Source organism: Stegostoma tigrinum, chromosome 4 (genome assembly GCF_030684315.1).
Source record: "Stegostoma tigrinum isolate sSteTig4 chromosome 4, sSteTig4.hap1, whole genome shotgun sequence".
Classification (NCBI taxonomy): domain Eukaryota; kingdom Metazoa; phylum Chordata; class Chondrichthyes; order Orectolobiformes; family Stegostomatidae; genus Stegostoma; species Stegostoma tigrinum.
The window spans coordinates 22,130,081-22,157,129 of record NC_081357.1 but is presented as its reverse complement, the minus strand read 5'-3'; positions in this window follow the sequence as shown (position 1 = coordinate 22,157,129).

The window sequence follows — 27,049 nt, the reverse complement described above, 5'->3', positions numbered from 1 at the left end:
GCTCCCTCTGACACCCAGTCACGTGCCGCTGAGGCCCTGGGCGGCCCCCCGGAACTTCCAGGCGGGAAGGAGGAAACAGAACGTCCCCAGCCTGACCCAGAGCCAGACTCTCCTGCCTCCATACCACCGAAGCGGGGATGCCACCCGGAGGGCAGCACGGACGGTTTTCTGAGCCCGGAGAGCGTCCAGCAGTTAGCCCGGGCAATGGGCATGAAGGGACAGATGGAGGGGCTGGACCTTGGACTTGGGGAGGGTACTGCGGTCACTGCCCACAATGGGGGTACGAGTTACGAGCATTAATGTGCGCAGTGTCAAGTCCACCGCAAGATGTGTGTCCACATTGGCCTACCTGACCACCATCGAGGCAGTCCTCCTGTTTCTGCAGGAGTGCGGGATACCACACCTCGGCAGGTACGGGAAATGGTCCCGCGCCTGGACCTGTGGGCCTTCGATCTGGTCGGGGGGTAACGACTGTCGCTCCTCGGGCCTGGCTATTCTGCTGCGGGGGCGCGACTTCACCATCTCTCAAGTTCAGGAGGTGGTGGGGGGGGCGCCTCCTAGTGGCTGACATCACCTACAGGAACGCTCCCCTGAGGCTGATCAACGTGTACGCCCCAGTGGTACGGAGTGAGCGGTTGGACGTCCTGCAGCGGCTTCCACCCCTGCTGGCTACGTCCAGGCCGGTCATCCTAGGCGGAGACTTCAACTGCATCATCGATGCAGATGGAAGATCCGGCGTGGGGACAGCGGGTGGGGGGAGTCAACAGGACGTCACGTCCAGATTCCTGATGGGCACGGTGAAGGACGCCAAGCTGCTCGACGTCTTCAGCACCCCTGCAGACGGAGCGCAGCGGAGGCACACCTGGTCGTGGCCAGACGGATCGATCCGCTCAAGGATAGACTTCCTGTTTGTGTCACGGGCGTTCTCGGTCAGGTCCACCGGCGTCGAGCCGGTGTTCTTCTCTGACCACTGCCTCCTGCTGGACGACTGTCACTTACAGGACGACCAGCCGGCCGGCAAGGGGATGTGGAAGCTCAACACGACTCTGTTGACCCCAGAGAACGTCGAGGAGCTTAAGAGGGAGTACGCCGGTTAGAGAACCGTGAAACCCCTCTTTGAGTCTCCGGGCGACTGGTGGGAGACGGTGAAGGAGAATATCAAGAGGTTCTTTGTCCTCAAGGGTGTTCGGAAGGTGAGAGAGAGGCGGGGAAAGCTGTCGCTACTCCAGAAAAGGGTGCAGAACCTGGTCCTTCTGCAGTTGATGGGGGTCGATGTCACGGAGGACCTCCGCGAGGTGAGGGGCCAGCAAGCCTCGCTCTTTGCCGCGGAGGCAAATCTTCCGGTCCAGGGTCCGCTCCGTGGAGCAGGACGAGACGTGCTCGTGTTTCTTCTTTCAGAAGGTGCACAAAGAGAGCTCTGTGCTTAGCCGGCTGAAGGAGGATGACAGCTCAGTGACGTCGTCTCGGCTCGACATTTTGAGGATCAGCAGATCCTTCTATGCCGGACTGTACAACACGAAGCACACGGACAGCACGGCCTCCGAGTCGTTCCTGTCGTCTATCACGGAGGTCTTAGACGACGGCACGAAGGAGTGGCTGGACCGGCCGATATCCCTGGACGAGTTGACCAGAGCCCTCATGTCCTTGGAGAGGAATAAGACTCCCGGGAGCAACGGCTTACCTGTCGAGCTGTATTCCGCTCTGTGGGACCTGGTCAGCCAGGACCTGCTGGAGGTGTACGATAGTGCGCTTCGGGCAGGGGAAATGTGCAAGTCCATGAGGAAGGGCATCATCACCCTCATTTACAAGAGGAAGGGGGAGAGGGAAGAAATTAAGAATTGGCGTCCCATTCACTATTGAACGTGGACTACAAAATCCTGGCCAAGGTCATAGCCAATTGGGTCAGGTCTGTCCTGGAATCGGTGATACATCCTGACCAAACCTGTGCTGTGCCGGGCAGGAAGATCGCTGAGAGCCTCGCGCTCATCAGGGATACGATCGCCTACGTACAGGACAGGCGGGTGGACACCTGCCTCGTCAGCCTGGACCAGGAGAAGGCCTTCGACAGGGTCTCTCATGCTTACATGAGGGACGTCCTCTCCAAATTGGGGTTCGGGGAGGGCATCTGCAATTGGATCCGGCTGCTCTACACCAACATCGTTAGTGCAGTCTGGATCAACGGATGGGAATCGGACAGTTTTCCCGTCAGATCTGGAGTCAGGCAGGGCTGCCTGCTCTCTCCTGCCTTGTTCGTGTCATGTGTGGAGCCCTTCGCCGCATCCATCAGGAAGGACATGAGCCTGAAGGGCGTGACTATCCCAGGCAGTGGAGGCCTTCAGGTCAAGACCTCCCTGTACATGACGACATCGCCGTCTTCTGCACCGATCATCGGTCGGTGAGTAGACTATTGGACATCTGCAGCCAGTTTGAACTGGTCTCGGGTGCCAAAGTCAATAGGGGTAAGAGCGAGGTCATGTACTTCGGGAACTGGGACGACCGCTCCTTCATCCCCTTCACCATCACGACAGACTACCTGAAGGTGCTGGGTGTTTGGTTCGGTGGAGCTGGGGCATGCACTAAGACTTGGGAGGAGCATATCACCAAACTGAAGCAGAAGCTGGGCAGGTGGACGCTCCGGTCCCTCTCCATCGCAGGTAAGAACCTGGTTGCCAGGTGCGAGGGGCTTTCGGTACTGTTGTATGTGGCGCAGGCCTGGCCTATTCCCTGGATCTGCGCCGCTGCGGTCACCCGGGCCATCTTCCACTTCATTTGGGGGTCGAGGATGGACCGGGTCCACAGGGACACCATGTACAAAGACCTGGGAAATGGGGGAAAGGGCGTACCGAACGCCACCCTCGCCCTGACAGCTACCTTTGTGTGCTGCTGCATCAAGCTGTGCGTAGATCCTCTGTACGCAAACACCAAGTGTCACTACTTACTGAGGTTCTACCTGTCCCCGGTGTTGCGAAGGATGGGCCTGGCCTCGTTGCCGCGGAACACTCCGAGTAGTTGGACCGTTCCGTACCACCTGTCCTTCGTGGAGAAATTTTTGAAGGGAAACACCTTTGACCACAAGGCCATCAGGCAGTGGTCAGCACGTAGTATGCTCGAGACCCTTCGGGAACAGGAGAGGGCGGATGCCGTCGTGTGGTTCCCCACGCAGACTGCCAAAGTTGTTTGGCAGAATGCCTCATCGCCAGAACTTTCAAACAAGCACAAGGACATTGCTTGGCTGGCGGTGAGAGGGGCTCTGCCAGTGAGATCCTTTATGCATGCCCGGAATCTCTGCGCCACCGCACGTTGCCCTCGAGGTGTCTGCAGGGGGGACGAGACTGTCGATCACCTCCTTCTGGAGTGTGCCTATTCGCAGGAGGCCTGGAGGGGGATGCAGTGGTATTTGTCGAGGTTCGTCCCAAGCAGCTCCGTGACGCGGGACTCCGTGCTCTGCAGGCTGTTTCCCGGGACGCACACTGAGACCAACATCAACTGCGCCCGGAGGACCATCAATGCAGTGAAAGACGCTCTTTGGTCTGCCCGCAACTTGCTGGTCTGCCAGCTGAAAGAACTGACCCCGACCGAGTGTTGCAGACTGGCGCACTCCAAGGTCCAGGACTACGTGCTGAGGGACGCGCTAAAGCTTGGGGCAGCCGCCGCAAAGGCGCGGTGGGGAAAGACCACGGTATGAAACCCCTTGTCCAGAATAGAAAAATGGGCCCTATCTGGTACCTGGGCCCATCTGGCGCCTTCCCCAACTGGTCAGGTGGCCAACTGGGACTGTGCGGGGTGAGGACTGCCGGGGTATTTTCTTTGCTTTGTTTTTTTTTCTTCTTTGTTTTTTTCCTTTAGTTGGTGTACGTACTCCCTGGGTAACCCGGAGCGGCTTGCATGACTGGGTAGGTGTATAAATATGTTTTTTTTTGTACATCTTATGAATAAAGTATATTTTTTCAAATAAAACAAAGGTGATGAAAAGTCTGAAAACGAACCTTCCAGCTCAGCGAGCAAACTCACATCCGTTTTGAAATCTTTGCATTTGCCACCTGACACCTCCTGTATCTCTATTTGCCTTTTTCCATCTTTCATTCACCTTGTTTCTCCTCTCAGGCAATATCCTGATGTCCACTCCTGTGTTGGATGTGTTTAAACTCTTCTGCTGTCCTAGTTAACATTCATCATTCAAGAACATTGCTTCATGATGTGTTAAGATGCAAACCATCCACTGACGTCACTGAGCCTGAACGACCTAAATCCCTCTTCTGTTGCATTATGTTCCCAGCCATGAATGAACCTGCTTCATCATAGAATCCTTACAGTGTGGAAGCAGGCCATTTGGCCCACTGAGTCCATGCTGACCCACTGACCCACCCAGACCTACCCCTCTACCTTATCCCTGCATTTCCCAATCTGCCTAGCCTATACATCCCCAGACAGTGAGCAACTTATCATGGCCAATCCACCTAGCCTGCACATCTTTGGACTGTGGGAGGAAACTGGAGCACCCAGAGAAAACTCACACAGACACGGGGAGAATGTGCAAACTCCACACAAACAGTTGCCTGAGGCTGGAATCGAAGATGAGCTCCTGGCACATTGAGGCAGCAGTGCTGACCACTGAGCCACCGTGCCGCCCCTGTTAAGTCTATACTCACTTGTGTGTAGCTCAGAAGAATCCAAGAGTATCATCTTAGGATCTTGTTTTTTTTTCACTTCACATGTAACTTATGAATCTCTGATTGCAAGAGCTCAACAGTTTTTCCTCTTGGCATTGGCGTGTAGAGCCATGAAGCAAACCAAAATGTGTTGGAATTTCAGCCATGAAAGCTAGTTTGAAAATGTTTATCCTTCCAGCGGTTTTCTGTAGTTTGTGCATTCTTCCTACCCTGCTGGATGATCATTCAACTACTAATCTCCTGAACTCTCTATAGCTGTGGAATCCCTTTACTCGTTCACAGGATGAGGTTTCAATGGCTAAGCAGCATTTGTTGCCCATCCCTAATTGGCCAGGGTGTAGCTTAGAGTCAACCACATTGCTGTGGGTCTGGAGTCACAATTAGGCCAGACCAGGGAAGGATGGTAGTTTCCTTCCCTAAAGGACATTAGTGAAGCAGATGGGTTTTTCCCCTGACAATGGATTCTTGGCCATCATTAGATCCTTAATTCCAGATAGTTATTGAGTTCTAATTCCACCATTTGCCACAGCTGGATTCGACCCCGGGTCCCCGGAACATTATCTGGGCCTCGATATTGACAGTCCAGTGAAAATATTACAAGACCATCACCTCCCCTCTAACAGATCCTAGGCCTCTCATACTCCCTGAAGAAACTCCAGCTGCCTCTAATAACAGGGCCATGTGATTTAGAGAGATGGAGGGGATGGCCAAGAGTATGGGCAGTAACGCTGATGGGGAGAGATAGGGCAAAGCAGCATACAAAGGCATTGAGCTGAGAGAAGAGACAACAAATGTGGTTGAGACAGTAGGTTTTTAACCCTGAGGTTGGGAAGTCTCTCAGTGTAGAGGCTGAGGGAGGGAAACACCGAGATCTGACCAGGGATTTGGGTAGAGAATGATGACTTAAATGAACACTTACCATTACTTTCTGGCTTTCTTTTCATTCTGTCCTTCTTCACAAAGAATGCCCTATAGCCTGTTTTGTTTTTGCAGTTTTGTTTACCTGAGAAGCTTCCAACAGTAACATGTGAATCTGGCGGTTGGTATCTTGCTTTAGAGGACATTAGGAGTCAACCAAGTAGCTCTGAGCCAATATGTCAACTGTGCACTGGAAAAGAAAGACTGTGAAAGCAGTTGGATTGTCATAAAAACTCAACAAGCTCACTCTGTCCTTCAGGGAAGGGAATCGGTCATCCCTGGTCTGTCCCTTTGCATGCAACACACACTCACCACATCCCAAAAACATCTCCAGTTAAAAATCCTGCTGGAGCTTGAAGAAGTGAAGAAGGTCCTCATTAAAAATAAAATAAGAGTAATAATTGACTGAACACTGGAAGCATCATGAAGATCGTAATAATGGACAGGTGGAAAATGCCCACTTAGTGCTGTGAAGATTTCAGCACAGAGAATGCCGTGTTCACTTCTGCTGCTGGCTGCCTCCTGTCGGGAAAGTGATGGACGAGTTAGTCCATCTGTCACCTGCTTCATCCATCACTGCACCGCTGATGAGAATAATAAAAATGGAGAAGTTACAGCTGTACGTTATTCAAGCAAAACAACATTTACTGAAAGAAAATGACACATCGTCCAGGGGAATCCTTTCCATATGAGCTGGATCTCGGATGATTGGCCCGAACACGTTGCAGAGTCATAGAGCCATGCAGCACAGAAACAGGCCCTTCGGCCCAACTCGTCCACGCCAATCAGATTTCCTAAACTAAACCAGTCCCATTTGCCCTCATTTGGCCCATATCCCTCTAAGACTTTCCCAGTCATGTACTTGTCCAAATATCTTTTAAATGTTGTAATTGTACCAGCCTCCACCACTTCATGTGGCAGCTCATTCTGTACACGCACCACCCTCTTCAGGTACCTTTTAAATCTCTCCCCTCTCACCGTAAATCTACGTCCTTCACATTTAGACGTTCCTACCCTGGGGAAAGGGCCTTGTAATTCACCCTGTCGATCCTCCTCATGATCTTATAAACCTCTATAAGGTCACCTCTCAGCCTTCTTCGCTCCTGTGGAAAAAGTCCCAATCCATCCAGCCTCTCCTTCAAACTCAAACCCACCAATCCCAGCAACATCCTTGTAACTTTTTTCTGAACTCGAAGGTTTTTGTAAAGATTTGTAGCTTGAGTTGTGGATGAGGATGTTGACTTGCTCACCGAGCTGGCATTTTTTGGTTCCGACGTTTCAACATCGTGCTCGGCAACATCATCAGTGAGATCTCCAGTGAAGTGATGTTATTCTACTCCGCTTGGAATTTATACTGTCCGGTCTGTTATGGTGAGTTGTGTCATTTCTGTGTGGTTTTGTATATGGGGTCCAATTCTGGATTTTTTTATTGCTCTATGGGTTGAGAACCATGCCTCTAGGAATTCCCGTGTGTGTCTATGTTTGGCTTGGGCTACTATGGTTACATTATCCCAGTTAAACTGGTGACCTTCATCGTCTGAGTGTTCTGATACGAGGGAAAGTTCTGAACTCTTTCTAGTTTAACAATGTCCTTCCTATAGCAGAGAGGCCAGAACTTATGTAGTATTCTAACAGTGGCCTCACCAATGATTTGTACAGCCGCAACATGATGCTCCAACATGAAAATCCTTTTTAAAACATGACGTTGGAGAACAAGCCATTGTCTCAATGTGAGATCAGTGACAAGTTGACAAGGGTGGCAATCGTCAGCACAGTGCCGGGGACGTGGGTTCGATTCCAGCCTCGGGCAACTGTCTGTGTGGAGTTTGCACATTATCCCTGTGTCTGTGTGGGTTTCCTCCGGGTGCTCCGGTTCCTTCCCACAATCCAAGGACGTGCAGGGTAGGTGGATTGGCCATGCTAAATTGCCCGTGATGTCTAGGGATGTGTCTGGGTGGGATACTCTGAGGGTTGGTAGTGGACTTGTTGGGCGGAAGGGCCTATTTTCATACTGTAGGGATTCTCTGAAGACAGTGGAGGAATTAGACCATAATCTTTTAATAATTGCAGTGGTCATGTCTGGCGTATGTAACTGGCTATCACCAGCCATAGATAAAGCATGGGCCTGAACAAATGAAAACAATGGCTTATTTAGCCACCCAATCATTTGGAACTTGTTGTTTCTTTTCAAGAAGCCATTTTACTTTATTTCCTAACAGCTAGGAGGAGCCATAGCTGTGGAAATCACTCCTCCAAATCCTCAAAACGCCCCAATCTAAACCTTCTCTTGAACTTTACCTCAGGACCACTTCTAATTCATTTTCCTCATGGGGGTGAGCTGGCTTTTTTGTTCATTTATTGATTGGATGTGGATATTGTTGGCCCGGCCAGCATTTATTGCCCATCCCGAGTTGCCCCAAGAGAAATTAAGAGTCAACCACCTTGCAGTGTGTCACATTTAGGCCAGGCCAGGCAAAGATGGCAGTTTCAGTCCCTAAAGGACATTAATGGATTAGCAGTTCACTCAGCCGTGGTTATTTGTTTGCAATTATGTTAGCAGTTTACTCCAGCTTTCTTAATTCATTGGTTCCGGTTTCACCATCTGGGATTCGATCCATGGTCTCATGGGGCTGGGGGATACTAGCCCAGTATCATCACCACTTCAGCACTGCCTGCCATTGTCAGAAAGTAGCTTCAGGCCTGAGGCCTAACTTTACTAAATTTTGAGCATTTCTGCACACTCACTGTTTGCACAGTGCTGCGCATGAAAGAAGCCCAGAATAATCTCTGCTCCTCAGTTAGTATTACTACCTCAAATAAGATTTGCCTTCATCCCCAGAATTAAGCAAAGCAGACATGAGTGAATGCTTTCATTATGAAGTCAAAGGTAACAACTGGTTGTACTGCACAGAAACTCGCCAATGTGTAAAATTTTTGATGCAGACCACAATGTTGTTAAATAAACCTCTATGGCCAAAGCACAGAGAGAGCCTCGTTCAATAGGTCATTTGCATGACAGAGATTCATAAGAAGCCTATTTGCAATCACAGCAGGGCAATAAATCTCCTAGTGAAAGTCCATGAAATAAGAGATGGAATGAAAATCAAAACGGTTTGTGATGGTATCTTGCTATTCAGAACCACGCTCAATGTCCAGCGTTAGAGTCTGAGAGCAGGAGTCCAGAGATGCAGGAAGTGGGGAGGGAGCTGTAGGGCGGGGAGAGAGGAATGAGGATACAGGAAGATCTCGATGAGCACTGCAACCAGCACCTGCAAAGGTTGAACATGGTGTTCAGAGAGTGACTGCTGTTTGTCTTGTACTGGACCAAACAATAACGCCTCCAAGCCAAACGTAGAATTTGAACACAGTCCTGGACACTTGAGCTTATGGCTTCGCTGTTTCACTGTACAGAAAAATGGGAAAGTATATCCTGCTCTTTGAGTTATCAATGTTTTGAAGTTGCAAAATAACTGATCACAAAACCTCCAAGATTAATAAGTTACAATCCAAGATGAATATCCGAAATTGTACAGCTGTAACCAGGCAAATGAAGGAAGTGAACTGTTGGCACAGATAGAAGTCTTATTATAGTGATGTCCTGCAAGGTTGCCAAGGCTGCGGACCACATGTTTAAGGATACACTAACATTCAGGAAGTATAGGCAGAAAGGAAAAGATGGTGACTCTGCACTGATAACAAGGAATGGGATCAGTACATTAGTGAGAGAGGATGTTAGATCAGAAGAGCAGGATGTAGAATCTATCTCGGTGGTGCTAAGGAATAGCAAGTGGTAGCAAACATTGGTAAAAGTTACTTATGGACCACCCAACAATTGTGGTAATGTAAGATATAAATCAGGAAATTAGAGATGCATGTAAGGAGGGGAATGTGGCAATAATTGAATGACTTCAATCTTTGCGCAGAACTGACTAAATCCAATGGGCATCACTGCTGTGAAGGATGGGCTCCTGCAATGTATACAAGATGGTTTTCTACAGCAATGGGTCGAGAGACTAATTGCTCTTGATCAGGTGCCCCTCATTCACAAGGAGACAGGGCAGTGCCAGGAATACCAAGCCCCACGGGAGAAACCATAGACAGCTCAGGCTCAGACTCTCTACCTTGGTGAATCCCCAAACATAAATATTCCCCCCTGTCTGCCCTCCTATCAACACCACAGGCTCTGTGCTTCACCAAATCTCAACTCAGGTCAAACAACATTCAAGAAGCTTGATCTGATCCAAAACAAAGCAAGCTACTTAGAGTCACAGAGTTGTACCATACAGAGACAGACTCTTCTGTCCAACTTGAAAAATGCCAACCAGATATCCTAAACTGATCTCATCCGCATTTGCCAGCATTCAGCCCATATCTCTCTAAACCGTTCCTATTCATATACCCATGCAGATGCCTGTTATAATTGTACCAGCCTCCACCAACTCCTCTGGCCGCTCGTACCACACACAGATCACCCTCTGCGTGAAAAAATTACCACTCAGGTCCTTCTTAAATCTTTCCCCTCACACCTTAAACCTATGCTCTCTAGTGCTGGACTTCTCTAGCCTGTGAAATAGACCTTAGATATTCACACTAGCCATTCACCTCATGATTTTATAAACCTCTATAAGATCTGCCCTCAGCCTCTGACACTCCAAGGAAAATAGCAAAAGCCTATTCAACTTTTCTTTGTAAATCAAGCCTTCCATTCCCAGCAATGTCCTTGTAAATCTTTTCTGAACCCTTTCAATTTGAACAACATCTTTCCCATAGTGGGGAGACCAGAATTAAACACAACATCCTAAAAGTGGCCTCACACTTGATTGACACCATACCTACAAATGTCCACTCTTTCCTCCACCGACGCTCAGCAGCAGCAGTGTACACCATCAATAAGATGCCCCACAGAAATTCACCAAGGCTTCCAGATGGCACCTTCCAGACCCACAAAGACTTTCATGTAGAAAGACGACGGCAGCAGATAAGTCAGAACACCGCTACCTATAAGTTTCCCTCAACTTGGAAGCATATCGCTGTCCCTTCACTGTTGCTGGGTCAAAAACTTGAAACACCATCCTAATTGTGTCTGACTACAACACACACACACACACACACACACACACACACACACACACACACACACACACACACACACACACACACACACACACACACACCATCTCTCCTCCCTTATAGACTGAAGTGCTCCCATTAGTAGCATAATCATCCCTGCATCACACACACACCATCTCTCCTCCCTTATAGACTGAAGTGCTCCCATTAGTAGCATAATCATCCCTGCATCCCAGAATTTTGACTTCAATCCAAACATCTAGGTTTCCCCGCCTCTCTCCCACAGTGCTGGTTCCTGGTCTGCCTCCACCTCCTCCATAGACCCTAGATTTTTGATGAACGGATCCAAGAACTGATGATAGTACATCTCCTTTGGACTGGTCCAATCATCCCCAAACTCTGCGTGACCAAACCTCTGGCAGATATCTCTGTCACTCTGTGACTCCACAGATTGGTTGCACTGTATTTATAGGACTAACCATGGCCCATGTCACTGGACTGATATCACAGGCTGACCTTGATGTACTGTTCTGGGTTCCCCTGACTCTAAAGTGTCTTCCTGGCCTTGTCTGTGTACTAGTCCCCTTAAATTTTGAGACTAGCCATTTACTCTGTGCTAATGTAGTGTGTTTGCTGTGTATGGTTCTGGGATGAGATTAACATACAGTGAAAAGTCCACCCTATTGACTGATGACCGCTGACCACTCACCAGCGTGAGAAGCTGCCTGGCTATGTGTGTCTGTGCTAAACAGCAAAGCGAAACAGAAGCACTGCAAGCCTTTGAACACTGGCTGAGAATGCAAAGCATAACATTCAGCCTAATGTATCTAACCTCATGTTTTATAACTAACCAATCACATTGAGCCTAAAGCATCTAATCTAGTGAATAAATAACCTGCTAACTTACTATATTGTGATAAAATGCTTCTTCTCCTCCATTAAATCCATTTTTGTAATCTGATACTGATCCTTTGTGCCAGCCCCTTATGAGCATATGGTTATTATTCCAGCCGATCACACAGGAGACCAGCATTCAGTTCCCCAGCAGTGCAGACAATTTATCTGTCTATCAATATAAATATTTATATTTACATTTGTAAGACTTCAGCAAAAGATTTTTTTCATCCAGATGGTGGAAGTTTGGAATACACTGCCTCGGACGGTAGATGAGGCAAGAACCCTCTCAACACTTAAATAGGTTAAGCACTCAAAATGTCATAACATCGAAGGCTATGGACCTTGGGCTGGAAAGTGGGACTAGGGGAGATTTAGTGTAACTTTGGCAGTGCCAATGCAATTGACCAAACGGCCTCTTCTGTGCTGTACGATTCTGTCCACATTCTCCCATATTCCTCCCACATTCTGCCAAATTTGCTGATAGTACAAAGATGAATAGAATCATGAGATCACAATACCATAGGCCATAAAAGCAGAGCTTTTGAGGCCATTTGCCTAAGACAGCAAATTTCCTTGCTCTGCAGGAAGAAGGCTTCTGAAACCTAGATCCTTAATGTAGAATAAGGAGAACCTTAAACTGTCTGCAACCTTTCAAGAAATCTGCCTTTGCACTGAAGAACGAATTGAAGATCTCAATGCTCTAAAGGTCTGAGACAAACTTATTAAGAAAACCATTGCACCATGTAGTTAACTCTGCTTGTGAAAATGTGAGCTCTGCAGTGGAGCCATGTGCACAAGACCAAGTTTTATTATACTTCTTAGAACTCTCTGCTGTCCTTAATACTTGAGTTATGTCTAAATGAGTGAGCATGTGTTTAATTTTAATTTAATATGTCTGGAGGCAATTTTAAATTACCAATTCCTCAAGGGTACAGTCTTCAACTGAAAAGGTCATTCAGCAACTTTTTGGATTTTCACTAATTTAAAATAATTACGATTTTAGAAGGTTATTGTGAACTCTAAAAATATCATTTTTTTACTGATCTTCCCAAATTGTGCACCGAGGGGTGATTCATTTCATTTGCATTGCCAGATGTCTACACTGCAAATCCACAGAAAAAAACTTTGCATAATTTCATCAAATACACATATCAAGTCACAACAAAATCAGAAAACAGCAGGAGTTTTTACTAAACATCATGTTGATAACACCACAGCTAACTTTCAGGATTGTGTAGCCTGCCACAAATTTCGCACTTTACGCACACTGTCACACTGCACGTAGAATCCTGGAGTGCCTTGCAACTAAATTTAAACCAAAATGCTCTTAGGAATTGCGCTGGATCTTTCTTTGTTTCCTAAACATTTTTATTACGTTTCAGACCCAGGCTGGCTGTCTTGGATCAACTGTGTGGAAATTGTCCAACCCTGGCATAGAGGTGTCTTTTTCTGCCTGCCAAGATTTAATGAGTGATGCACCACAGGGATCGGTGCTGGGGTTCAATTTTTCACATCTTATATCAAAAGTTTTGACTTAAATGAAGGAACTGAAGGTTTGGTTGCCAACTTTGCTGATAATACAAAGATAAATAGAATAATGAGATCACAATATCATTGGATATAGAAGCAGAGGGATATCACTCAGCCCATTAAGTCAGCTCCACCATTCAATGAAATCCTGGCTGTTCTAATAATCCTGTCTCCATTTTCCTGCCTAGCCCCCTCCACCCTCAATTCCCTTACTGATTAAATGTCAGTCTACCTCAGCCTTGAATATTCTTAATGGCCCAGCCTTGAGAGCTCTCTGCATTAAGGAATTTCATAGGTTTGTTACTAATATCTTCTCACCTCAGTCTTAAACGTGCAACACCTGACTCTGAGGTTATGCCCTCTGGGCCTAGATTCCAAAAGAGGAAAGAACCTCTCAGCATAGAGGAGGCAATGGCCTAGTGTATTGTTAATCCAGAGACCAAGATAACATCGCGGAGTTCTGGGTTCAAATCCTGCCATGGCAGATGGTGGAATTTGAATTCAAGAAAAATATCTGGAATTAAGAATCTAATGATGACCACAAATCCATTGTCGATTATTGGGAAAAACCAACTTGGTTCACTAATGTCCTTTAGGGAGGGAAACTGCCATCCTTACCTGGTCTGACCTGTATGTGACTCCAGACCCACAGCAATGTGGTTGACTCTCAGCTGGCCTCTGGGCAATTAGGGATGGGCAATAAATGTGAAATAGTAAATGGAGTACTGGATACTCCTTAGTTGAGAAAGTATGTAAGGACACTGGAGGCAATTCAGAGAAGGTTTACCAAATGAATACCTGGAATATGTAAATTGTTTTATGAGGAATGATTAGACTGGGTAGGCTTGCATCCTCTGGAGTTTGGAACAGTGATCTGGGATTCAACTGGAACCAAAGAAAATCCTAAGCGGCTCGACAGAGTCTGTGCGCAGAGGATGTTGTCTCTTGTGGGAGAATCTCAAACTCAGAGCTAGATCTTATCTGATATCGGGTAAATATTATTTTTGGTGAGTTTCACGGGGAATTTCTCTTCTTGAGCCCTGGTAAGTTTTCTCACACTTTCTTCCCAAAGTGGTCTCATTGCCCATGCAAATTTCCCAGCAGTTACCCACTCATACGCTCTCACTCATCACTGGGAGGCATATTGGCCATTGCCAGGGCTTCCCAAGATCCCAGGCATTAGTGCCATCTTTAAAACCAACCTTGCACCCGGTCAAGAAAGCTAGCTAGTAATATAAAAATAGATGAGTGCTGTTCCTCCAGAAAATGAATCTGGGAATTGTTAATGGAAAATAAAGAGTCAGTGGAAGCTTTGAATGGGTGCTTGTTGTCTGCCTTCAAAGGAAAAGATTTTGAACACTTCCCAAAGATAATAGAAAATCAAGTAGGATAGGGAGACGCGAACTTAAAATAAAAACCATCACAGGGAAAAGGCATCAGGAGAACCATAAGAGGCAAAGGCTAATAAGACTCCAGGAGCAGATGGTTTGATCCTAGGCCATAAAAGAAGTCGTGGCAAAGACAGAAAACACATGGGTTGGAATATTCCAAAATTTCTTTGATTGTGGAGAGTCCTGGTCGACTGGAAAATAGCAAATGGTATACATTTATTCAGGGAGCGAGGCAAAAAGAAGGAAATTGTAGGCCAGGTAGCCCAACATCTCTCACAGGCAATGTACTAGAATCCATCATTAAGGATTTTATAGAAGGGTATTCTGAAAATGACAATGTGATTCTGCAGAGTCAAAGTGAATTTTTCAGATGGAAACTTTCTTTTAAGCTTATCCGCATTTTTTGACAAAGGAATACTCAGAATGGATCGAGAGAAGCCAGTTGATACAGTATATTTTGATTAACAAAAGACAAGGTAATGCATCACATTAGGGTTGCAGCACTAGATAAGGACACATTGTATAGTAAACAATGGATTACCATAAAAAATAGATTAGTTAGCTACCAGGAAATAGGAATTAGGAATAAATGGGATTTTTTTAGGCTGGCAAGCTGTAACAAGTGGAGTATTAGATATTAGTGATAACAAGGTGTAGAGCTGGATGAACACAGCAGGCCAAGCAGCATCTTAGGAGCAGGAAAGCTGACGTTTTGGGCCTAGGTCCTCATCAGAAATAGGCCCGAAATGTTAGTTTTCCTGCTCCTAAGATGCTGCTTGGCCTGCTGTGTTCATCCAACTCTACACCTTGTTATCTCAGATTCTCCAGCATCTGCAGTTCCTATTATCTCTATTAGATATTAGTATTTGATGCTATAATAGTGATCAGATTGAATGGTGAAGTAGGTTTGAAGGACTGAATGGTCTATTCCTATTCTTAGTTTTAATGTTTCTGTTACAAGGAATAATGTTGAGGTCCTCAACTATTTTTAACTCAAACCAATGATGTGAATGAAGGGCTTGAGCTTATGAGCCAAATTTGCCGATGACAGCAAATTAAGTAGAAAAGTAACTTGTCAAGAGAAGATCAAGAGTTATAGAGAGGTAAGGTGCACAGGCAAAACATTTACACATGGATGAGAACTTTGTATAAGTGTGAAACTGTCCATTTTGATAGGAACAATGGAAAAGCAGTATATTATTTAAATAGAGAGAAATTGTACAGGAAACTAGGTGTTCCGGTACATGAATCACATTGAGTTCATATGAAGGTATGACAAGTGGCAAGGAATGCAAATGCAGAGTTGGCATTTATCACAAGGAAATGAAATGTAAAGGTAGAGAAGTTTTGTAACAGTTGTGCAGGTCACTGCTAAGACCAAGTGTGGAATTTGGTCTGCCAATTTGAAGAGAGCCAGAGCTTCCTTAGATATAATTCGAAGTTTCAAACTTATAAGCTTATACAGAAAGGTTAAAGAGGTTACACCAATACCTTAGGAAGTTAAAATAAATAGTGATAAGCTTATTGAAACAAGTAAGATTCTGGGGGGGTTTGATAAGGTGAATACCAGGAGAATATTTCCACTTTTGGGAAGATGAGAACCAGCTGATATACTTCAAGCACAAGGTCTCCCTTTTAGGGAATGGGGAGAATTTCTTTCCCTCAAAGGATTGTTATAAGATAGAATTCTCTTCCCTAGATGGTGGCTGCGTCTTGAAATTAATCAAGGCTGAATTAGATACGTTTTTGACTGACAAGGAAGTCATGGGTTATGGAGTGCTGACAAAGTACAGTCAAGATTGTAACTAGATGAGCCATGATCTCATCGAATGAGAGTGTAGATTCTAAGGGCCAAACAGCCTACTCCTGTTCCTAAATTCGACTTCTTGCACATTCTTGAGAGTCAGATATCTTTCAGAATTAAAAAAAAATCATCTCTTCAAATATGTCAACTAAAAATTTAACTTCCCAGCATATTTACATTAATAAATCAGCCGTCTCCCCTAATGGTTCCCTTCTCCATTGAACCTTATCTGGTACACTGCAGTCAGTAACTTTCTTCTATTCACAGACTTGGTTTTTACCAATTTATTTTTTTGTCCCTGATTAACCCTATTCATAGATATTATGACCAGCCTTTAGAGCACATAAGACTTGAATTTAGGCCTCCTGGCCTAGGGGTAGAGATACTGCCACTGCACCACAAGAGGACCCTGTTTATCATGCAACTGACTTCCTGGTTATATTTAAACTGAATGCGAACAATGCTGCTAGCCTTCCCGGGCCTTGTGGCACCTCTGCCAGAGCATTATGAAAGGTGTCTGGTGCCAGCTAGCAGTTGATGCCTGCCTGCTCACCCAGTGTTCTGTCATGAGAGGGGCGCACAACAGTATGATTACACCCTGCCCTGCTGGAATTAACAATATCCTGACATCTGGCAGCTGCCTAACGTGGTGACCAAATTTGGACTGATGTGTTTTCAGGCAGAAATGCCACCCTCAGTGTGCAATCTGCAAGTATCCTACTGCTCATGCAACCATTACCCAGAGGGCCAGGGACCCAGATTAGGGGTAAGGTCCTTTGTATAACCCGAGACCAGGCATACTGTGACAAATGTATTAGAAGACCCCTCATAAGTTTTGGCATACTTGAGATCCCATTTCTTCGCTAACCAACCTGGCAGCAAACCCCCTTGCCCACCTGCTATCTGGTGTTAAATCATTATCGATGGCTAAAACAACAGAATTCCTGATATATTTTCACAGTACAATGAGAATCCACCCAGATCTGGCAACAATTTCCTGATTGACTGATTGTCTGCGGCTGAAATGAATGACAGTGAATTTGTGGTTTGGAAATTCCACCTGCCTGATCCTGAGTAAATCAGCCCTCTTGTAACATCCCAATTCCACCAAAGCTGCATTAATTCCAGACGTTTCGCACAGATGAAAATGGGAAACAGGTCCAAGGGGAAAGTATCAATGGAAAAAGCCCTCAACATTACCGCAGTACTGAGAAGCAGATGGTGGAAGTGACAAGTGGTGCAGGGCAATACGGATTGCAAATGAGCTAATCTAATTTGTACAAACATACATTGCTTTCTGTGCAAAAGACAAGCATTGGTTGCTGATGCATTTGCTGCTCAACGTGTCACAATATTCTGACAGACAGAGAGCCTTACATCTTCCTACGTGTTGGAGTAAGCTGTTTTTGCTGTTGGATACATATCTGAAACGTTCTGGTTAAAAGATGCAGCTTGCAGTCAGCACTTTGATGCTTGGAATCAGCACAGGAGAATAACAAATGCAATCAGCCTAAAAAAAACATAATCTTCCAAGCCAGAGTGCACTTTCTTTATCAGTCCGCTCGCTGGGACGTAATTAGAACTCCACCATATTAGATTACATATAAGGAGGCAGAAGGGTTTCAGCTGGGCATGAATCATTGCAAATAAGGAAGAAATTGATGTGCTATGGTGGTAATCAGTCAGATCTTGTCATTGCAGGTGCACAGCACAGTGAAGCCATTCGGCTCATCAGGGAGCTAGCTTAATGCAACTCAAAACCATTTATGGATTATGAAGGATGTTCTGCCCTAGAAAAGAGAGAGACTTCTTGCATATTCACTAGCTGTTCCTTGCTTTTCGCTCTGCAGGATCCTTCTCATCATAATTCATACCGTAGACATATATAAATGCAATTCATATGAGTTAAATTCCCATGTCATCTTCAGATGAAGCACAATTAGAGTGATAATAGGATAATTGGTCCAGGGTGTGCAGACATATTTAAGCCCCAGTTTGAAAGCAAACATTTATCCCTTCATGTAGTATTGTGAGTTGATTTTACTATTGCTATCTAAATAAGCAAAACTTACCGGTGTTTGGGAAATAGGGGACTAGTAGAGTTGATGGAATTAGGAGAAGCTGAGAGATACAAACGTGTGATAAGCCAGAAGCAGCAGAGATGGGAGCGTATGCGTGACGTGCCAGTGTGAAATGTTTACATAGGCAGCTTTGGTCTTAACAATGGGAAAAGTGACACAAGAGGAAGTGTGATAACTGGCAGTGCAACTTTATACACATGAAATATGTTCAGATGAAGGAATAAGAATATAGCATAAATAATGGTCGATAAATATTGCAGAAGAATCAATGGCGTTAATTGAGAGAACTTCCGGAAGAGTCTTTCCACTTGTAAAATAGACGATTTACGAAGTGTTTAGTTTTGTCACAATTTTATATCAACTTTTCTCATGACAAATTGCTTGATCCTCCTTTTGTCAGGGTAAAAGCCTGTGCAAACTTGTCACACTGTTAATGCAGAATCAAGCCATTGAGTGACGTTGTCTTACCTCCTGCACTTTAAAAGAAAGCAAAACATCTCCTTTTAATCCATTCAACTATGTCACAAAATTTAAATTATTTCACAAAATGATTTTTGTTGTGTATAAGAGAAGGAAATTAAACAATTAGTCTTGACACCATTTATTTAATATGATAGTCTATAACAACATGTGTAATGCACTCAGACAACTTCTGCAATAAATTATTTCATAAAACACATCAATTTTAAAGTTACATACTTCCATCTATAAGTGTGGCATAACCTTCTGAAAACTATATGTGATTCTTCTCAGCTCCAGCTACGCTCAGAGATAAAAATGTTATTTGCCATAGTGAGAATATAGATGGCTCAGTTGCCAGTTCTGATGACTTCCAACACTTCTTAACTAAGAGAATTTTGCATATGTCAAGGCGCTGTGTGAACCATTGTAGATTATTCCACTATTGTCCAACCAGGCAATCTTCCAGTTTCTGTTCCCTCATAATATTCAAACAGAGATTAAGTTTCATCTAATTTCCATGTCGCCCAAAATGATACAAATGCTTTGTTCTCCTTCCTTGCAGGTCTGTCCAGTGATCATTTACTATGACTGTCTTCTCTCAGTGAACTGAGACATATAAAATAATCAGAGGGTTAGATAGGGTGGATGGGGAGAGCCTGTTTCCTAGGATGGTGACGGCGAGCACGAGGAGGCATAGCTTTAAATTGAGGGGTGAAAGATATAGGACAGATGTCAGAGGTAGTTTCTTTACTCAGAGAGTAGTAAGGGAATGGAACACTTTGCCTGCAACGGTAGTAGATTCGCCAACTTTAGGTACATTTAAGTCATCATTGGACAAGCATATGGACATACATGGAATAGTGTAGGTTAGATGGGCTTCAGGTTGGTATGACAGGTCAGCACAACATCGAGGGCCGAAGGGCCTGTACTGTGCTGTCATGTTCTATGTTCTATGTTCTAAATCACACAAAGTAGCACAAAATGCAGAGTGGATGCAGGCTGTATGTGTCATAACTACACCACATGTTAGAAAGGGACCTGAGGGCTGCAGGAATGGGAGTCCATCTCTCTAGTGGCTGTGGAGGTGACAGTCACTTTGAACCCTATGAGCCTGGCTCCTTCAAGGGACCAATAGGTGACCTGTGTGGGATCTCTCAATTGTACCCTCACAAATGTATCAGGACAGTGATCAATGCCATCTGCGGAAGATCACAGTGGTTCTTAATGCTATTAATGCTGCAGCCCAGGCACTAAGATTTGGGTACAGAGGTGACTTCCTCTGGGAGCAGGGTGCCCTTCACTGCACACATTTGACACTGACAGGGGCACATCACTACAGTGTACAATTCATCGACTGGAAGGGATTAATGTGCAGGTAATCAGTGATAACCATTACCACTTCCTGCAGCAGTGTGCCCATTACCCAGGCAGCTGGTTTGGCTCCTACTTACTGGAGGACTCTCACATATCTGGCAAGTTTAAGGGTCCGGGGACCTTACTAGTAGACAAGAGCTACCCACTGCGACCATGGCTGATGGGACCATCGTACACTCCCTGACTGATGCAGGGCACAGAAACAAAGCTGTTGACACTTTGACCAAGGCTATGTTGGTGCAGACGATAGGGCTGCCAAAGTTCCACTGTCTGGGGTTCAGGGACCCCTCCAGTATTGTTAGGACAGAGTGTGCTCAATCAGCCTGACGTCCTGTGCACTGTACATATGGAACAGGTACAGAGGCAATGTGATAGATGCTGGATGAACAGGAGCAGTCTTCTGAAGAAGAGGAGGAGAATGGGTTGGAGGAAGTTCTCTTTGCCCATGAGGGAGCTCAGCTGCATTAGGCTTTACAAGGGAGAGACAACCTGATGGACACCTGGTTCCAGGGGATGAGAATGGGCTGCAGTAGACCATCATGAAATGGAAAATGGTCATTGGTCATGAAGCCAATATTTGGTTTGCATGATGGGCATGAACCACAGCCTCATTTGTTTCTTCAATTAGCATGTATCGCTTAAGAGCTCAATTTTGGAATTGTTCAATTGCTCAGCTGTATGTCACATTCCCTTACTGGACAATGACAGCTTGTAGATATGCAGTGGGTGTTGGGAATAAAGTAGTGGTGATTGAGAGAGGGTGGTTAAATAGCTTATACCTAAGGACAAGTAAAGTGTGTGGCTTTCTGATTAAACAGCAACTGGAATGAGAGAATGGGGTTGTATGTGTGAGGCAGAGTCAGCCATGCCAGCTATATGCTGTGAGCAGCATGGTTTTGTGACTGCTGTGTCATTATACTGCTGGCAAGAAGCAACGCCAATGGCTGCCCAGGTGCAGAGCAGTCTTTTAAAGATGGCATAGTCACCAAGGTGCCAGTCATTCAGTGGTGATACAGTGAGTGATGAGTTGTTCCAGGGGTGGTAAGTGATAGGCTGGCATGAGAATCACACAGATGAATACTATAGGGGCATGGTAGATGGTTAATGAGTAAGAGACATTGAGAGATCTCACTGTACTTCATGGAGAGAAACCCCCCCATGAAATGTGAAGCAACTGACATTTTGCCAAACAAACGTAAGTTTTAGGCCCACATTTCCAATACAGTGCACTATTTCAGTCTCACAATTTAAGGAAGAACGTAAATGCATTACAGGTGTCTCAAAAGAGGTTTACAGGATTGATACCTGGAAGGAGCAGCTTATCTTATGGAAATAAGTTGGACAAGCTGGAGCTTAGAAGGATAAAGGGTGACTTGATTGAAGTATGTAAGATTCTGAATGCTGGAATGTCAAAGTGTCGCAATGTCACAAAATGGATGTCAAAAGGAATGCCCAGTCCAGAACTAAGGAGCAAAAAGAGAAATTGCTTGGAGAGCTCAGCAGGTCTGGCAACATCTGATAGAGTCACAGAGATGTACAGCACGGAAACAGATCCTTCAGTCCAATTCCTCCATGCCAACCAGATATCCTATATAAATCTCGTCCCATTTGCCAGCATTTGACACATATCCCTCTGAACCCTTCCTATTCATAAACCCATCTAGATGCCTTTTAAAAGCTATAATTGTACCAGCCTCCACCACTTCCTCTGGCACCTCATTCCATACATGCACCATCCTCTGCGTGAAAAATTCCCCCCTTAGGTCCCTTTTATATTAAATGGGAGGGGATGTTCCAGTGATATTATCCAGAAAACCATATAATGTTCTGAGAAACCTGAGTTCAAATCCTGCCATGGCAGATGGTGGAATCTGAATCAATAAATGTCTGAGATTAAGAATCTAATGATGAGCATGAATCTGTTGTCAATTGTTGGAAAACCCCATCTGGCTCACCATTGTCCTTCAGGGAAGGATACTGCCATCCTTACCTCATCTGGTCTATATTTGACTCCAGACCCACAGCAATGTGGTTAACTCTTAACTGCCCTCTGGGCAATTAGGAATGGGCAATAAATGCTGTCTAGCCAGTGATGCCCTCATCCTATGAATGAATAAAGCAAACAAATATACTTCCCCTCTCACTTTAAACCTCTGCCCTCTAGTTTTGGACTCCCCACCCTGAGGAAAATACCTTGTCTATTCACCCCATCCATGCCCATCATGATTTTATAAACCTCTACAAGGGCACGTCTCAGCCTCCTACATGCCAGAGAAAATAGCCTTAGCCTCTTTAGTTTGTCTGTACAGCTCAAACCCTCCAACTCTGGCAACATCCTCATAAATCATTTTTGAACACTGTCTAGTTTTGCAGCATCCTTCCCATAACAGGGAGTCCATAATTGCATGCAATATTCCAAAGGTTGCCCACCCAATGCCCTGTACAGCTGCAACCTGACCTCCCAACTCCCACATTCAATGCACTGACCAATAACACAAGTGTACCAAACACCTTCTTCACGATCCTATCTACCTATGACTCCACTTTTGAGGAACTATGAACCTGCACTCCAAGGTCTTTTTGTTCAGCAACACTCTCCAGGGCATTACCATTAAGTGTATAAATCCTGCCCTAATTTGCCTTTCCAAAATGCAACACCTCACATTTATCTAAATTAAATTCTTTGTGCCACTCCTCAGTCCATTGGCCCATCTGTTCAAGGTCCTGTTGTACTTTGAGGTAACCTTCTCCATACTGTTCACCATACCACTAATTTTAGTGTCATCTGGAAGCTTACTAAACATACCTCCTACATTCACATCCATATCATCTGTATGATGATAAAAAGCAGTGGACCCCGCACCGATCCTTGTGGCACACCACGGGTCACATGCCTCCTGTTGGACTAGCAACCTTCCACCTCCAACCCCTGCTTTCTACCTTTGAGCCAGGCCTATATCCAAATACCTAGTTCTCCCTGTATTCTGTGTGATCTAACCTTGCCAATCAGTCTACCATGAGGAACCTTGTTGAATGCCTCACTGATGTCAATATAGATCACGTCCACCACTCTGCCATCATCGACCCTCTTTGTTACTTCTTCAAAGACTCTATTAAGTTGGTGAGACATGATTTCCCATGCACAAAGCCATGTTGACTATCCTTAATCAGTCCTTGCCTTTCCAAATACATGTAAATCCTAACCCTCAGGATCCCTTCCAACAACTTGCCCACCATGATGTCAGGCTCACTAGTCTGTTGTTCCCTGGTTTTTCATTACCACATTTCTGAAATAGTGGCACCACTTTAGCCAACCTCCAGTCTTCCAGCACCTCACCTGTGGCTATCGATGATACAAATATCACAGCAAGGAGCTCAACAATCACTTCCCTACCTTCCCACAGAGTTCTAGGGTCAACCCGATCAGATCAGAATTAAGGCTTTGGGGCCAGTGACTCTTCTTGAGAACTGCCTTCTCTCCATAAATGCAGCCAGATCTGCTGAGTTCTCCCAGCAATTTCTATTTTTGTTCCAGACTTCCACAGTGCTTTGGTTTTTTGACAAAACTGTTTTATAACGAGATGTTGCCCTTTCAGAACGGAGATATGAAGATTATTTTCACTCAGAGCTGTGCAACTTTGGAACCCTCTGCCTCAGAATGTGGAGGATGTAGGGTCATTGAATTTTTTTTAAACAGAGGTAGGGAGATACCTATTAGGCTGGAGAATCAAAGGCTATTGGGAATGGATTAGAATAAAGAATTCGAACACAAACTTCTTACTTCTTCAAAGACTCTATTAAGTTGGTGAGACATGATTTCCCATGCACAAAGCCATGTTGACTATCCTTAATCAGTCCTTGCCTTTCCAAATACATGTAAATCCTAACCCTCAGGATCCCTTCCAACAACTTGAACACAAACAGATGAGTTGTTTAGTGGCAGTGCAGCCTCGAGGGTTAATTCTACTTTTAAGCTGAATGTTCTTACCATGTTACATGATTGGTTTAGAATTGCAAAACCCAAGTCTATGGTTGTGTTGACAAAAGTTCAAATCCTACCAAATCCTGGTGGAATTTCAATTTAATGTGTCAACAATTAAAAGCTGGTGTCAGTAATGGTGACCATGAAACAATTGAATTGTGGTAAAAATGATCTCTCAGTCTTTCCTGGGCCTGGCCTACACATGACTCCAGACCCACGGTAATGCTGATTTTTAACTGTCCTCTGAAAAGACCTAGCCAATCATGCCAAACTGCTATATAATAGTCAGAGGAGTGTCGGTGTAGCTCCATGAACTATACTACAGAAGTTCAAGAAGGTGGTTAACCATTAGCTTCTCGAGGGCAGTTAAGAATAGGCAACAAGTTATTCCCTTGCCAACAAAACTCATGTCTTATGAAATAAAAGTTAAAAGAGAAATAAAAGTAGGCTTGTGTGTGTGCCTGTACATGTGTGAGATAAGGGAGAGGACAGACTTCTTGCTAAAATTTTTGTTTTGCTTTCTTCAAAAGTTAGAAAATCTATTCAGCTTTGAGAAAGTGGAGTAGAATCTTAAATTACTGCCTATGCATAAAACTGGCATTGCAGACTGATGATCTATTATAGATTCCTTTCCTCTGGGGCACCGTGAAGTTGCTGTAGCGCAGAATTCAATAGTGCCCTGAAAGGGTCGTTCATCAGGCTTTCAAATGGGGTATCTGTTTACTGGCAAATGTAGCCACTTTGTCAGTAGTCTTGCATTTATCTTCATGCCCGAGACAAATATACCGTCAACTGCATGTATTTTAAATTCTCTACAAAACTTCCACGTATCATACACATGGCCAGCTGATCAAGAATGCTCGCTAAATTTTACAGTGTGTCATTTGACACAAGACAGCAACCGGGCTTTGAATGAGAGACCATGCTATGTGTATGAGACTTTGTTAAATTTGTTCATGGGATGTGGATGTCGCTGGCATTTATTGCCCATTCCTAATTAGCCTGGAGGAGATGGTGGTGTGTTAAAACCCACTTCTTTGCCCGGGTGCTAAGGTTTGCATGCATGGTATATCTCTGCCATGACAGTCGTATATAATGAGAATGACTCACCCCTTGTGTCTGGTGGCCCATTCAGTGAGTTTGCTATTGTATGCGCATGCCTTGACATATTTTGTGGAATTCCTTCCTGGTGCCTAAGCCCTAAGGTGGACCAGCTGCAAAACTGTGCCATTTCTGCTCCTTGCGGGCCGGTTGGCTTTATTTTCTTTATGCCACATGTCTGTCATCAAGGCCCAGTGTGAGAGCAGCCTAGCAGTGTCCAAATCCTGAAGGATAGCATGACGTCCAGAATTGTTACAGAAATATTGATGTATTTTCCACTGCATGGGCTAATAACTCGAAATGTGGAAGCCAAGTTTAAACCTCTCCAGGGTCTGCATTCTGCACAATGCAGATCTTGAACAGACAGTATTCACACAGCCAGGCCTTGGACAATCAGCTTCCTGTCGAAACTAGGCAGGCCTGGTACAGAACGAGCCTTCAGTGAAGCTGCTTTGTAAGAAGAACGTCATGCAGTCTTGGTGACACCCATTGCAGTCAGAGGCCTCAATAGGAGGCAGAGCGTGACAAGGACAGCACTATACAGTCGAACATTCAAAACTGTGTTCTGCTGCCGCCGAATATGGAAAATAGTCAATTCATTGGATCTTCCTGTCCCCCTGCTCAATGCTAGTATCGCACACAGGCCACAGAATTTTCAGGAAAGGCACAAGAGGGTACAAAAGGAGCAAACATGAACCAGCTCTCTCTCTGCTTCTCACACCTTCTTCAACGGCCTCTCCAAAAAGTACCTTCGACCGGCAGACGAGCCGTCTCCAGCTCCTTGTACCTTGCGGTGAGCATCGTCAGACTGACCAGACCTGGAGAAACCAGCTCTGTGAGACGGCTCAAAAACCAGGACCAGCCTGGGATGAAAGGGGAAAAGCCTAATCAACAACTGCAGATCGTCCAACCCTCAAAGTAGGTGGGAAGGCTGAGGAACAGCCTCTCCCAGCCTTCAGAGAGCTGGTATTGTCAGTCTGTTCAGGCAAATAGTTTGAATCCCATAGATAGGGTGGAGCAAATTCTCAGAAGCTTGCGTTAGAATTAGATAGTCAGTGGAGGTTTACTTAGAGATTGAAGAGTTTTCACCGAAAAGTCCTGAGAAGGGGATTGATAGAATTGGATAGAGTTTAATTAAAATATAACAGCACCATCTGATAAGTATTATTTTTCCTTGATGAAATGTTCAATAAAGTTGTGTTGGACCTTCCCCTGACTCTTGTAATGTGAAAAAAATAACTTCAAGGTTATTCGGGGTAATTTGGCCACCTTTTACTTTGCAACAACTGTTGCCAATTCGAGCCACACCCCTGAGGCTGGAACTGGCTTCACCATGATTACTAATGGCAGCAGTCCCCGTAACAATAATGATCTAGAAGCCTGCTGAAAGAAGACATGGTGGTTACCAGGGTGACATCCCAAATCTCCATGAGAGCAGTCTAAGTATCCATGGGAATACCATCAGTTGCCACTACAGCTTCTGGAGGGGTGAGCTGCACTACAAATGTCTCTGGAGGATCACACATTCTACAGTGACCAGCAGTGTTGCAAAGCCATCATGCAGCTTCCTGCAGGTACAGAAGGTTGAAGACTTATCACGGGGCTGAATGTAGATGAGACTACGACTGTAGGAACAGTTAAACAGCTAGGGCTCAAGTTTCTAAGTCTCCTCAGTTGCCTCACGGGCATGAGTGATCACGTTTGAAACTAGTTTATTACAGCACAAAGGGGAGAGGATTATAAATGTTTGCCAACTCATCACATTGCAT